The sequence below is a fragment of the Trachemys scripta genome, chromosome 2 (assembly GCF_013100865.1).
Source record: "Trachemys scripta elegans isolate TJP31775 chromosome 2, CAS_Tse_1.0, whole genome shotgun sequence".
Classification (NCBI taxonomy): Eukaryota; Metazoa; Chordata; order Testudines; family Emydidae; genus Trachemys; species Trachemys scripta.
The window spans coordinates 11800959-11811837 of record NC_048299.1 but is presented as its reverse complement, the minus strand read 5'-3'; the positions used below and the strand labels follow the sequence as shown (position 1 = coordinate 11811837).

General features: G+C 50.4%; 1 protein-coding gene across 4 annotated transcripts in view; it reads left to right on the top strand.

Annotated features, from left to right (window-relative positions):
- Positions 1-4337: 4337 nt before the first annotated feature.
- The window catches only part of LOC117871989 (mitogen-activated protein kinase kinase kinase 3-like), a 121789-nt gene continuing 115247 nt past the window's right edge, over positions 4338-10879 (top strand). For all 4 annotated transcript variants that reach the window (XM_034759912.1, XM_034759911.1, XM_034759909.1 and 1 more), the window contains exon 1: positions 4338-4695. The gene's annotated coding sequence lies outside the window, so the exon portion shown is untranslated. The remainder of the gene's footprint in view (positions 4696-10879) is intronic.

The following is a 10879-nucleotide window of genomic DNA, read 5'->3' as shown; positions in this document are numbered from 1 at the left end:
AGCTACACCACAGTGAGAATTTACTACCTAAAATCTCCCTTCAAGCTGTGTTTTTGCTCAGGAATACTGTCCTGTGAAATAAACACATTGATTTTTTTTTTTTAAATCCAGAAGTAACTGAAAGTGTTTGCTAATAGACTTACTTACTAAGTGATAACATACCAGTATAGGTACACAGCATCATTTGTAACGGAGAAACTCAAGGCACTTTACAACCTAAGTCTAGGGAGGGTTTCATCCACCACTGACACACATGGAAGAAAGCCTGACAGCTGTCCAGCAGCCACAGCTGTACCATGCCGCAGTTTAGGACAGGAGCTGAAAACGGATATTGTATCCAATAGAAAGCATGGGAGCATTTTAGGTTAGGCAGAGTGTACTTAGGGCCACTGGAATCTGGTCAGTGATCTCTGGGCCATGTATTCATGTCCCACAGAAACCCAAATATAGCCTGTAGGAGTCAGATACAGTTGAATAAAGCCAAATATCTACCCCCCAATGTATAAATAAAACAGTATAGTTGTTCTCAACAACGCTGCTAGTCCAATGTTTGTAAGATTATCCTTTCTATGTAAATATGGAGAAGGCTATTCATGCAGATTAATATTAATCAGTGGGACTGCATGACAACTGCACCAAAATCTTTTAATCAACCTACACATTAAGCCTTTGTATTTGTGTTTAGGCTTCTTCCAGGCTTTATAAATCCACAAAGAACAATTAATGGGCACAGAATAACACCAGATCTGAGGCCAGCTCCTCAGTTGGTGTAAAACAGCACCGCTCCATTGATTCACTGGAGTGATGCTGAACTTGGTGGTGGTGTTATCACTTAGCTCAGCTGATGAAAAACACCATACAAGAGCACACGCCATTTTACAAAGGAGGTTAGAATCATTACCCTTATTGTACAGTTGGGGGAACTGAGGGGCAGAGCGGAGCAGTGACTGGCCCAGGGTCACCCTGCAGAAGCAGGAATAGAGGCCCCAGCCCAGTGCTCTGTCCATTAAGCCACACTGCCTCCATACTGATTTACACCAGTGAAGCACTGGATGCTGGTCATCTTGTGGTACTTCCACCACCCAGGAACTGAAATACCTACGTCTTGCATTGTGTCATGCCTCTAGGTGCATTTTCAAAGCATTAAAGAAGCTCCCAAGAGAATAAATCACCTGGGGCGGGATTTTCAGCAGTACTCAGTGCTGACCTAACTCTGCTTCCAGTGAAGTCAATGGTAAAACTCCCATTGATTCAATGGTAGTAGAGTTAGGATCATGCTGAAGTAATTCCAGATCAGAGCAGCCAATAAGATTCCCTGAATCCAGTGGCTGGCCATGCATAATGTCCAGTCTTCATGTATGTGAGAGGGTGACAGAATGCTATAACTCTCTAGTGGCTAGATCCTAACAAGACTAAAGGACCTCCCGCTGCTACCAGCTGAGGGAGATCTTTTTGCTCAGTGGCTTATATCTCTGAAGCTCAAGAACCAGGATTCTATGCCCAGCTCCAAAGGGTCGGGTGTGAGCTATATAATAAATGTGTGTGTCTGCAGCACATGAATTCCTCACTCACATCCCCGATGGATGGGAGCCAAACCATTTGAAATGTAACTCAACAGTAGAAGCGGCAGGAGTGAGAGCAAAGGCGCAGATTGGGGCAATCTCCTTCCCAAAGCCAGGTGGTTTAGGAGATTCTTACATCACTGCTCAAGTTGACAGGGCAAGCTGGAGTCAGGGTTGACACCAGCATCAGTTCAGTCTCACTGGAAATCTCCCCATAAGCTCTATAAATACTGTGCAAGTGGGAAATACTATTTGATTACACCGAGACTTCGCTTGGTCTAGTAAAATCCTTTATGGAGTGAGGAAACACAGTGATTTGGGCTGGAGCCAGGCACTGTTGTTTGGTATACAAAAAAGTGTTTCTATGGATTCTATGAATAGGTCATGGCAATTATAGACTAGGTTGTGAGATGTGAATCTCTCCAGAGAACTCCTTGGGTTGTGCTTCTATTACCTTTACAGACAATGACGCTTACCTTCTTGCAGCAACTAATCATTTAAAAACCTAAGGAGAATGGGGCCAGCTTTAGGATTTTGCCAGGGTGGTGGTGAAGAGGGTGGCTGGGAAGTGATCAGCAAGGGTATTTTTAGAAGCTCTATCCCTTACATTTGTCCTGTCCCTCCCTCATCCATCCAGTTAGAGAGAAATCAAGTCCAAAGACTTTGCCTCACTGAAGTCCTTCTTAAACTCAGAGGTCTTAGGTGGGATTTAACCCATAGGCTTTGTGGTGGCCACTCTGTATAAGGGTGAATTTCACCCTTAATCTACAGCAGACTCTGTAGGCCCACGTAAAATTGCCTTTAAATTGGGGGCCACAAGAGAGCCCTGGGAAGCACAGCATAAGTTTGAGCAGCCTTGAGGCCAGGCAAGCCCTGCAATAGCCTCAGAATACCGGTTATGCAGCAGGGTGTTAAAGCCACCTGTGACACCCCTCTCCTTGCTGCAAGCACCAGGACGGGATAACCGAGAATCAGGCCCCAAAGAAAGTGAACCAAAAGCAAAGCAAATGAAACTACCCAACCCACAACCTTCTGGCATTTCTGTCATGCAGAAAAGGCTGGTTACAGAAGTGAGTTATAATGATACCTACTGTTTGGGGTGACAAACAATGTGTATGTTGCAGCACTGCCAACTCTTGCAATATTTGGTGTCTTTCTTAAAGCCCCAGCTCCTGGAGTCAGGTGATTGCACTAGAATCTCAGCTTTCCTCCCTCCCCCTTCCCTCTAAAAAAAGAAAGTATGGGTGAAATCCTGGCCCCCTTTAAATCAATGGCAGCCTAAAGTTTCTAGCCTTAATGGCTGCAGAGAAAAGTTGGAAAATGCAACCTCTAAAGGCTCAAAACTCAAGAAGGCAAAACTATATCCCTCACATGTACAATTTTTAAACCCGTCTCATAATTGTGATCACCTGGTCTGGCTTGTGACATTTCAACATTTAGGGTTGGCAAGCCTGAGGAGGCAAGATTTGTCCTTTGCTACACTGATCAGTGCTTCCAAATGAATTAAATCCAGTCCAATGATGGAGGGAGGTGGAAGGGGGAGGAAATTCTCAGCTTTTAAGAAGACTACATTAAAAAATAAATTAACCTGGAAAGCTCTTATTGGGCTTGATGCAGGGAGTGCTGGAGTCAGTCCTAGGGCCTATGTTGTGCCTGACAGACCAGAGGCTCACAGTGGTCCCTTCACTTCACAACATGATAGAGAAAGCTGACTTTAATGCCACCTTTGACATTAATAAAGCTAATGTTAAATGTATATAATACACAGGTTGAGAAAAGAGTGTCTGTACATACCTATCTCATAGAGCTGGAAGGGACCCTGAAAGGACATTGAGTCTAGCCCCTTGTGTTTACTAGCAGGACCAAGTCCTAATTTTACCCCAGATCCCTAAGTGGCCCACTCAAGGATTGAACTCACAACCCTAGTAGGCCAATGCTCAAACCACTGAGCTATCCCTCCCACTGGGTATAGATTAGATTATCCACAAATACAACGTTTGTTTTTAAAGTTATAAGATACATATAGTGCATCAGCAGTAACCCAAATTTAGGTGAGTAAATTTAAGAATACAGTTTAGATATTCGCATCCAAGTCGTCAGGTATGTCACTCATGAAAAGTTAAACAGAGAGTTGGTTGTAGAAAGCACGTATATCACTGAGTGGAGATTGTCCCTCAGTAATTGAGAATGAGGGTAGGTTGTCCATTTAGAAACATTCTACATGGCAGTATAAGCCCAGGGATGCAGGGTTGGGGACATGGTGTTTCCAAGCCTGTGTTGAGCAACCACCTTGCATTGTCAACCCCGGTTCACAACTGCTAGAGCCGGCCTGGGTCTCCCAGCCATGCTAACGTGTCCATCTTGCATTGCACAGACCTTCTGACTTGGGCCAGTGGCTTGAGCTGCATCCACACTGGCTTGGACCAGGGTCACAGTGCGACTTGGGCTCGGAAACCCCCGCAGGCTCCTAGTGCTTGCTGACCCGAGTGGGTCTGATTTGTGTGTGGAGGGGAGGGGGGCTTGGGTTCAAACCTGAGCCAGGGTCAGGCTTGGCCATCCCAAGACCCATGGGGCGGCACTTTGCTGTCACGGGCCCCCCTGGCCCAACTCCCGTTGCCTGCAAGGGGCGCAGCCCTCCGCCGGCCCTGAATTCCCGTGGCTGGAGCCAAGGCGGAGCCAGCCAGGCTCCCTGCCTCCGCCCCATTGGCCGGGGCAGCCCGGCGTCACCGCTTCCGCCCCCGCCCGCAGCTGGGCCACAACTGGCAGCAAAGTTTCCTCGCCCGCCCCCCGCGTCCCGTGCATGCGAGCGGAGCCCGCGGGCGCAACTTTCCGCGCGGCTTCTGCAGCAGGGAGACGGCGGCGGCAGCAACCTCTGCACCTTGCCCTCGGGGATTATAGCAAGGGCGGCCCTGCCCACGCCGGCTCCCTGGGTCGGGAGCCGAGCTCCGCGCTGGGACCTGGGGTCGTCTGTGGAGTGGGCGCTGGACCGGGGCGGGGGGAGGCATGATCTGATCTGATCTGATCCGGAGCCCGGGCGCCGCTTTGGGTCCGTTCCGCCGGCTGCCTCCACCTCTCGCTGTGGCAGCAGACGGGGTCCTATGGAGCGCCAGGTGTGAGAGAGGCGTTAGAAGAGGTAAGGCAGCCCCCCACCCTTTCAGGTCCTTGCATAGGTCCGCTCCTGTGTCTCTTCTCCCCCACCCCCCCAGAGCCTTTTGCAGCCCCCCACTGGATACCGGGTAGAAACCTGTTTGCATTCCCCCTCCCTGCCAACCCCTCTTTCCTCCCCAGCCATGGGTTTTCCGTTCATGTGTCATTATTCAAAGTTGTGGTGTTGTTCTCTCCCCCCCCACCTCCTCGCCGCACACACATATTTTGATTGCAGGCTTCCTGCATTTCTGTGTCCCCTGAGTGGGAGCTGGTTGCACGAATAATTAAGTGCCAGGAAAGGCAGCCCCTGCTGGGAGGCCTGGGATGTATTAGGAAGTACTGCTGGCTAAGATCACGGCGCTTGCTTGGGCCCGATCCGCGGTGATCTTAACGTTAACACTGAGGCCTTGTCTACACTACGAGAGTAGTTCGAATTTACTTGCATCGAATTTTTGGAATCGATATTGCAAAGTCGAACGTCTGTGTCCACACTAAGGACAGTAATTCGACTTTGTGAGTCCACACTAACGGTGAAAGCGTCGACATTCGAAGCAGTGCACTGTGGTCAGCTATCCCACAGTTCCCGCAGTCCCCTCTGCCCATTGGAATTCTGGGTGTAGCCGGCAATGCCTTCTGGGTAACAAAATGTGTCGAGGGTGCTTTTGGGTAACTGTCGTCATCCGTCCATCACTCCCGCCCTCCCTCCCTGAAAGCGCCGGCGGGAAATCAGTTCGCGCACTTTTCCAGTCATTGACAGCGCGGATGCCACAGCACTGCGAGCATGGAGCACGCTGCGACCATCGCTGCAGTTGTGGCCGCTCTCAACGCCTCGCAGCTTATCATACACCTTTCCCTGAGGCAGATGCAGAAAAGTCAGGCGAGGAGGCTACGGCACCGCGGTGATGTCCTGAAGTCTGAGAGTAGCACAGACCTCTCAGAAAGCAGGGGACCCAGCGCCGAGGACATCACGATGGCAATGGGTCATGTTGATGCCGTGGAACGGCGATTCTGGGCACGGGAAACAAGCACTGAGTGGTGGGACCGCATAGTGCTGCAGGTCTGGGATGAATCCCAGTGGCTGCGAAACTTTCGCATGCGGAAGGGAACTTTCCTGGAACTTTGTGAGTTGCTGTCCCCTGCCCTGAAGCGCAATGACACCCGGTTGCGAGCTGCACTGAGTGTACAGAAGCGAGTGGCCATAGCCCTCTGGAAGCTTGCAACGCCTGACAGCTACCGGTCAGTCGCGAACCAGTTCGGGGTGGGCAAATCTACCGTGGGGGTTGTTGTGATGCAAGTAGCCAAGGCAATCGTTGATGTACTGCTGCCAAAGGTAGTGACCCTGGGAAACGTGGAGGCGATCATAGATGGCTTCGCAGCGATGGGATTCCCAAACTGCGGTGGGGCCATAGATGGAACTCACATCCCTATTCTGGCACCGGACCACCAAGCCACCCAGTACATTAACCGAAAGGGCTATTTTTCCATGGTGCTGCAAGCACTGGTGGACCACAGGGGACGTTTTACCAACATCTACGTGGGATGGCCGGGCAAGGTTCATGACGCTCGTGTTTTCAGGAACTCTGGTCTGTTTAGACGGCTGCAACAAGGTATTTACTTCCCGGACCACAAAATAACTGTTGGGGATGTGGAGATGCCTATAGTCATCCTCGGGGACCCAGCCTACCCGCTAATGCCCTGGCTCATGAAGCCCTATACTGGCGCCCTGGACACTGAAAAAGAACTCTTCAACTACCGGCTGAGCAAGTGCAGAATGGTGGTGGAGTGTGCTTTTGGCCGTCTCAAGGGGAGATGGAGAAGCTTGATGACTCGCTGTGATCTCAGCGAAACCAATATCCCCATTGTTATAGCAGCTTGCTGTGTGCTCCACAATCTCTGTGAGAGCAAGGGGGAGACCTTTATGGCGGGGTGGGAGGTTGATGAAAATAGCCTGGCTGCTGATTACGCTCAGCCAGACAGCCGGGCGATTAGAAGAGACCTGCGGGAAGCGCTGTGCATCCGGGAGGCTTTGAAAGCAAAGTTCCTGAGTGAGCAGGGTAACCTGTGACTTTTAAGTTTGTGTACAGAGAAGCTGAACCTGCCCCCCTTTCTTTACCCAGTTAATGTTGACTATCCTACCCAGTTACATACCCCCTTCACCCCCTTCCAACACACGTTTCGAAATAAAAATAGTTCTACTTTGTTAATGCACACCGTTTTTTTTAATACTGTTTTCGCGGGAATTTTTTAAAACTGGGACGCAGACTGTGGTGCGGAGCGGGTGTAGTGTAGTGACGCGAATGAAGCTTCTAAACTCAAGGATTGACGGGCTCCGCTGCGGTGGGATGGTTGTTTCAACGGAGCCTGTCACCCCTCCTGATCGGGACTGTGTGTATGGGGGGGCTATGTGACTTTGTGGCAGGGGGAGGACGATTACAGATCCCCTGCTGCATGGCTCTGTGATCCTGCATAAGGACTGCCGCTTAAGATCTGTAACTGCCCTCCCCCGCCACAAAGTCACAGAGCAACCCACCCCCCACCACATAACATGAAAACAACCTCCCAGACTAACCAGGGTAACTAGTCACTGCATCACTGCACTGTGTATGTGCCCTGCTGCTGTGCCTGCCCCCGCCTATGTACCCTGCCAAAGGTGACTGTCCTGTCCAATTACCAACCCCCTTTCCCCTCCTCCTCCAAAAGAACATGATTGAAACAGTAGTTAACATGAACGTATTTTTTATTATCAACTACACATGGAACTGGGAGGTGAAACTTGGACGGGGGCTTGTGTCAGGCGGGAAGGAAAGAACTTTTCAAGTTTTGGGGAATGAGAGCCTTCTGCTACTAGAGCTCTCTGCAGGGGTGGAGTGAGAGTTAGCAGGGACTCTGCCGCCTCTCCTTCTTTGCACTTTGGGTGAGGTGGGTATGGGACTTGGTGGCGGGGGAGGGCGGTTAGAGATGGACTGCAGCGGGGCTCTGTCCTCCTGCCTCCGTTCCTGCAGAACATCCACAAGGCGCCGGAGCGTGTCTGTTTGCTCCCTCAGTAGTCCAAGCAGCGTTTGAGTCGCCTGCTGGTCTTCCTGCCGCCACCTCTCCTCCCGATCCATGTTTGCTTGCTGCATTTGGGTCAATTTCTCCCGCCACTGGGTCTGCTGTGCTGCCTGGGCTTGGGAACAGGCCATAAGTTCAGAGAACATGTCCTCCCGTGTCCTCTTCTTCCTATGCCTAATCTTCGCTAGCCTCTGGGAGTGTGATGCCAGGCTAGGTTGTGAGACAGTCGCAGATGTGGCTGTGGGAATGGGAAAAAGGGAGTGAATTCCTCAGAAAGATAAATGTAGTTGTGAACAAAGAACATAGTCTTTCTCTGTGAACAAGACCATGCACAGCACCTATCACATGCGCACTCAGCACAAGGTCGAATTCTCGGCCTTCGCATTCAGTGCCTGGGGTCTTCCACAGCACATTTGAGAAGCGGGGCAGCACAACGGAATTTCTGTTGCAGGCAGACATGGTAAGCCGTAGACTTGTGGCAGTTTAAAACTTTTATATTACCACTGGCCTCATTTCACATTTAAAGCAATGTCAGTACCTGCTGCCAGCAATCCGGCAAGCGGGAACTCTGCCCCTGTCCCACCCCCTCGCGGCTGTCCCCAGGAACGATCCCTTTCGGCAGCCCCTCTCCCGCCTCCACCGCGTGGCTGCAAACCAGCGGTTACAGTTCTGTAAAGGAACGAGCAAGCAGTCCCAACACTAACATTCCCCTACCTAATTCAAAGCAGGTCACCATGGGCGACATCACCCTGATGAGGATCTCTGACAGCGAGAGAGAGAGAATGCTCCGGGAAAGCCTCCAAAGACCAGGGCCGTATGCCGCCCTGCTGTGCAGAGCAATGATTCCCGAGTACTTGATAGTCTCGTGGCGCGGCAACGTGTCGTACTTCGGAGGACCCAATAAGGCCGCTCTCCCCAGGAACCTCATGCAACGGCTTTCCAATTACCTCCAGGAGAGCTTCATCGAGATGTCCCGGGAGGATTACTGCTCTATCCCTGCACATATAGACCGCATCTTACTCTAGCTGCAGTAGCAGGGACTAAACAGTAGAGCGGCTTGGGCAGGACAATCACGGAAAACCGGACATTGCTAGATTTTTTTTCAAAACTTGCACTGCCCATGACTGAACCGTTAAGTGCCTAGGGCAAACTAATCATGAACAACCCATTCTTTTAATTGTTAATATTCCTGTTCTGTTAAAAATAAATGTTTAGATGTTTACAACACTTACTGGATGATCCTTCACCAGATTCTGTGTCCGGGGTAACGGCTGGGGAGGGTTGGTAGGGGATCTCTGTAAGGGTGATGAAGAGATCCTGGCTGTCGGGGAAATCAGCGTTGTGAGCGCTGCCGACTGCCTCGTCCTCCTTATCTCCTTCCTCATCTTCCCCGTCCGCTAACATGTCCGAGGAACCGGCCGTGGACAATATCCCATCCTCAGAGTCCACGGTCAGTGGTGGGGTAGTGGTGGCGGCCGCACCGAGGATGGAATGCAGTGCCTCATAGAAACGGGATGTCTGGGGATGGGATCCGGAGCGTCCGTTTGCCTCTTTGGTCTTCTGGTAGCCTTGTCTCAGCTCCTTGATTTTCACGCGGCACTGCGTTACATCCCGGCTGTATCCTCTCTCTGCCATGTCTTTAGAGATCTTCTCATAGATCTTTGCATTCCGTTTCTTGGAGCGCAGCTCAGAAAGCACGGACTCATCGCCCCACACAGCGATGAGATCCAATACTTCCCGATCAGTCCATGCTGGGGCCCTCTTTCTATTCACAGACTGCACGGCCATCACTGCTGGAGAGCTCTGCATCGTTGCCAGTGCTGCTGTGATCGCCACGATGTCCAGACAGGAAATGAGATTCAAACTGGCCAGACAGGAAAAGGAATTCAAATTCAAATTTTCCCGGGGCTTTTCCTGTGTGGCTGGTCAGAGCATCCGAGCTCGTACTGCTGTCCAGAGCGTCAACAGAGTGGTGCACTGTGGGATAGCTCCCGGAGCTATTAGCGTCGATTTCCATCCACACCTAGCCTAATTCGACATGGCCATGTCGAATTTAGCACTACTCCCCTCGTCGGGGAGGAGTACAGAAGTCGAATTAAAGAGACCTCTATGTCGAACTAAATAGCATCGCAGTGTGGACGGGTGCAGGGTTAATTCGATGTAATGGCGCTAACTTCGACATAAACGCCTAGTGTAGACCAGGCCTGAGAAATCAATATCTGAGTTTTCTGCTAAGCAGGCCACAGCAATTCTATAATGGTGAGGGGCAGGGTTATTAAACTTCTGGAGCTCTGCAGAGCATTTCAGGTGAACGCCTCTTACCGAGGCAGGACATGGTTCTCAGTGCACAGAAGTTTCTCACCCCTCCTTTCTTCCAAAAGCGGCGTAGGTTTTGATTATGAGATGTTGCTTTAGTTTTTCCAGTCTTGGTAACGAGATCATTGTATATTGTTCCCTCTAAATAACTTAGATCTAACAGACTAAAAAATATATTTAGCTGAGAAGTTGTGTGGAATCTGCAAAGCGCTGCTAAAACAGTCAGGTCTGGGGGCAGTGGATAAAGGCACAGAAAGGCCCGTGTGAAATTGCATTATCTCTCTCAGTATACAAGCCTGGCTGGTCAGAGCTCTTTGATGCAGGGACCCTATTTTTGTTTTGTGTTTGTACAGCGCCTAACACTATGGGGTCCTGATCCATAACTTGGACTTCTAGGCTCTACTGAAATACGAATAATAATTCATGGCCCGTAGGCCAAATTAATCTAGTGTAGGCAACAGCAGGATTGCCCCTGAGGTATATATGGAATAGAGTTAGAGGAATGTGTACAATTATTGGGCCAAATGCAACCCCAGTGTAACACTCTTACACTTTGCAGTCATTTGGTCCCTGATGGTTTATCATAATAAGTGTACAAGTCCCTTTGTGAAGCATGCAAACAGCAGGGCTCCCTGCTCCAAACATCTGCTAATGTAAAGGTCTGATTCCTCAAGTCCATGGTGTGTGTAAAGTCCGTTGACATCAGAGGGAATTCCCCATGCAGAGGGTTTGCAGTGTCTGACAAGTGCAATGCAGCTACAGTTCAATCACCGAAGCAGTTCTGGGGTACAGTCAATGAGAAG